This window comes from Camelina sativa, chromosome 16, assembly GCF_030686135.1.
Source record: "Camelina sativa cultivar CO46 ecotype springtype chromosome 16, ASM3068613v1".
Classification (NCBI taxonomy): domain Eukaryota; kingdom Viridiplantae; phylum Streptophyta; class Magnoliopsida; order Brassicales; family Brassicaceae; genus Camelina; species Camelina sativa.
This window is the reverse complement of record NC_141895.1, coordinates 3,197,923-3,202,188: the sequence shown is the minus strand read 5'-3', so window position 1 is coordinate 3,202,188 and position 4,266 is coordinate 3,197,923. Positions and strand designations below refer to the sequence as shown.

Here is a 4,266-nt window from a genome sequence, read left to right as displayed (position 1 = left end):
ATTCTCATTTTCCTACGAGAATCGCTACGAAGGAAAAGTTGAAAGCAATCGGAAGGAATATAGAGGGATTATAGGCCGAAGGAATATAAAAGGAAATATTCCTTCGGGTTTCCTACCAAACTTATTATTCGAAAGAAGATTCGTATAATAGTTGTTTAGATAAACAAGCCAAAACAAAACCAAATGGGCAATCAATCAATCGGAAAGATTCGAAGTTGTTTTTCTATATAAGACAGCCATTGCCTATCTTAAATCCCAGACAACAAAAACATTTATAGCTCTGGCCTATCTATTATTTCAAAAACAAGATTTTTCTTCTACGATTTAAACTTTTTCTTTAAATATTTACAGAAAAATAAATAATTTTCGCACGTGGTTGGACAAAGAAAGATGTTATCCGAATGGGATGCTTACGAGGGAATATGCAGCTGGACTCACCGAATTTATGAACGTCGCTATGAATCAGGATAGCTGCTTAAGAAGTGGTATGATATTATGCCCATGTCCATCTTATAATAATAATATCTTCATTGACAAAGATTTAGTCTGGCGACATATTTATAGTCTTGGAATTATGTCGAGTTACAAAGTTTGGTTTTATCATGGGGAAACTGATGCTTATCACGTGGGTAGTACAAGTGAAAATGTGCCTGAAAGGGTAGAAGAATCTAGATTGGAAGAAGGAGGTGTAGGAACGGTTCAAATGGTTCATGATGCACATAGAGAACTTATGCAAGAATTTATAGAACCTGCAAATATAGTAGAAGAACCAAATTTAGAAGTCAAAAGATTCTACGATATGCTAGATGCATCGAAGAGTCATTTATATGAAGGTTGTAAGGAAGGACATTCTCCTTTATACGCTGCAACTAGGATGATGAATATAAAGACGGATTATAACTTGGCAGAAAATTGTGTAGATGCTTGGGCAGATTTTGTTAAAGATATTTTACCCGAAGACAACATCTCACCAGCTTCGTATAATGAAATTGAGAAGCTTGTTTCTGGTCTTGGTTTGCCATATCAGATGATCGATGTTTGTATCGAAAACTGTAGGATTTATTGGCAATCAGACGCAGAGTATTTAGCTTGTCGATTTTGTGGAAAACGCCGGTTTCAAAATACAAGTGGGAGGTCCCGAGTAGCGTTTAAGCATATGTGGTATTTGCCATTGGCCGATCGGTTGAAAAGGTTATATCAAGCAGAGCGGACAGCTGCAGCTATGAGATGGCACCATGAGCATTCAATTGATGGCGAGATCGCGCATCCCTCAGATGCAGAGGCATGGAAACATTTTCAGAGAATTTTTCCAAGTTTTGCGGAAGAAAGTAGGAATGTCTACCTTGGACTATGTACAGATGGTTTTAACCCTTTTGGGAAACATGGACGCCAATATTCTTTATGGCCATTGATTCTCAAATCTTACAATTTGCCTCTGTCTTTGTGCATGAAGAGAGAGTTTCTATTTCTGTCTATCCTTGTTCCTGGTCCAGAACACCCAAAGAGATCTCTTGATGTCTTCTTACAACCTTTGATTCATGAGTTACAAGTTCTATGGGAGCACGGAGTTCAAGCCTATGATGTATCCTGGCAGCAAAATTTTATGATGCGTGCGGTGCTTATGTGGACTTTTAGAGATTTTCCAGCTTACGGAATGTTATCTGGATGGACAACGCATGGGCGATTATCATGCCCATACTGTCAGGATAATACAGATGCATTTCAGTTAAAACATGGAACAAAGACCTGTTGGTTTGATTGTCATAGACGTTTCCTACCACGGTCGCATCCTTATCGTCGTAACAAAAAAAGTTTTAAGAAAAACCATGTAGTTTCTAATGGTCCCCCACCTGAGTTAGATGGGGAAAATCTATTGATGCAGCTTAGGGATTTTGGCGCAGAGAAGAAGACATATTGCGGGGGTAGTGTGCATAATCCAGTAGACGGGTATGGAGAATTTCATAATTGGCACAAACATAGTATCTTCGGGGTGTTGCCTTATTGGAAAAATCTCTTGTTGAGACACAATCTAGATGTCATGCACGTTAAGAAAAATGTGTTCGATAACTTGATGAATACGGTTTTAAATGTCCCAGGGAAGACAAAAGACAATATCAAATCGATATTAGACTTGCCTTCAATATGCAATCGGCCTCATTTACATGTCTTATCAAGTGGAAGAGGTCCAATCCCTAGATTCAGATTAGATGGAGATGCTAAGGATGCATTATTTAGGTGGATTGTCCGAAAGGTTAAGTTCCCTGACGGGTACGCTTCCAACTTACGAAATTATGTTGATAACCAAGAAGGTCGATTATCAGGGATGAAAAGTCATGATTGTCATGTGTTTATGCAACGATTACTACCATTTGCATTTGTAAATCTCCTCCCCAAAAACGAACATGAAGCTATTGCATGTAACCTTTATTGACAGGATGTTTGTATGATTGGTTTTTATAAAACAATAAATAATAATATCTTTCTATGAAATACGCATAATGCAGGTATTAGTGCTTTTTTCAGAGACCTATGTACAAGATCACTAACGCCAGCTGGTATCAGGCAATTAGCTGACAACATACCAGTTCTAATATGTAATCTTGAAAAGATATTTCCACCCTCTTTTTTCGATGTGATGGAGCATCTTCCAATACATCTTCCTAGAGAGGCAGAATTGGGGGGACCTGTGCAGTATAGGTGGATGTACCCATTCGAAAGATTCATGTTTCACTTGAAAAAGAAGGTGAAAAATTTAAGCAAAGTGGAAGGTTCTATTATTGCTCAAAGCATCAACGAAGAAAGATCTAACTTTTCTGCCCATTACTTTTCCCCAAGTGTTCAAACAAAGAGCCGAAAACCCAGCCGTTACGATGACGGTGGAGAAAAACCACATTACATAACCCAAGTTCCAGATATATTTTCACAAATTGGGCGGTTAAGCGGGAAACCAACTAAGAGGTGGCTTACGGAAGTTGAAGTTAAACACTTGCATACCTACATTTTGTTGAATTGTGAGGAACTATGGCCATATGAGAGGTATAGTTTAGTTATGTAAATTTTTGTATTTAATATTGTTTGATTATAAGTATTTATTTGTTTTTTAAACTTGTATATCCAGGATTTATATGGACCAGTTGCGAACATCTTCTCCACATTACGATGAGGAAACACTTGCCACAAAAAAACAGAATGAGTTTGTACAATGGATGAAATTCTATGTGAGCATTTTGGAATATTTAGTTTTTTATTTTTTAATAACATGAAAATAATGGACGAATTTTGAAACAGGTGCACACATGCAACAATAAAGGTGAGCGATTACATACCTGGTTAGAAGAGTTGGTAGATGGTCCATTGTCGCTTGCTCAAAGTTCACCGACATACTACACACGTGGATATGCATTCAAAGTGTTCCGAGAGAGAGAGAGAACAGAACAACGATCAATTCCGAAATTAGCACGCAAGCCGGTAATGTAATATATTATGGTGTTCTTCAGGAGATATTGGAGGTTGAGTTCCCAGGAGTTATTAATTTGAAATGCATAGTTTTCATGTGTGATTGGTATGATCCATGTAATGGGAGGGGAGTATGTGTAGATAAATTTGGTGTTACTGCAGTAAGAACATCAAGAGTACTTGATAGATATGACCCTTTCATCCTCGCATCACAAGGTGACCAAGTATGTTACATCCCCTATCCTCGCATTACCAAAAACAAGATTCATGGGTTACTGTTACGCAAATAAGCCCAAGAGGAAGAGTACACGGAGTTATAGAAAATGGACCTATGCAACAAACATATGTTGGGAGCATCTCTTCTGTTGAACTTAATCATGACGATCCAACAACAGGAGCATCTCTCGAAGGAATCTTGAAGGATATCTTAGAAGGAACTTTGAGTGAAAATGTGAAGGAAAATAGAATGAAATGTGTAGAAGGAAAAACAGATGCGTAGGAAAATTATAGGAAAATAGTGGAAGAGAAGCCGAAGGAAACGCTTTCCTTCGCATGTAAGGAAGGAAATTTGACAAAACTGCCCTTCCCCTTTTTTTCTTTTTTCCTACGAATTTTTCTTCTAAAGTATTTTCGTAGGAAACTTGAAAGATAGTTCCTTCCAAATTCTCATTAATATCTGTTTCCTTCGGGTTATTTCCTCTTAATATTTTTGTAGGAAAACGGTCAAAAAACATTGTTTCCTACCAAATCTCTACGTTTTTGCTAGTAGGAAAACGTATTGTTTTCTTGTAGTGTAGTTAGACTTTTCTC

General features: G+C 37.5%; 1 pseudogene across 1 annotated transcript; it reads left to right on the top strand.

Moving 5' to 3' along the window:
- The first annotated feature begins 257 nt into the window (after positions 1-257).
- LOC104753311 (uncharacterized) lies at positions 258-4,266 on the top strand (annotated as a pseudogene). Its single transcript, XR_015585471.1, has 4 exons — positions 258-2,417; positions 2,505-3,036; positions 3,119-3,218; positions 3,289-4,266. The product of XR_015585471.1 is annotated as an uncharacterized LOC104753311 (transcript).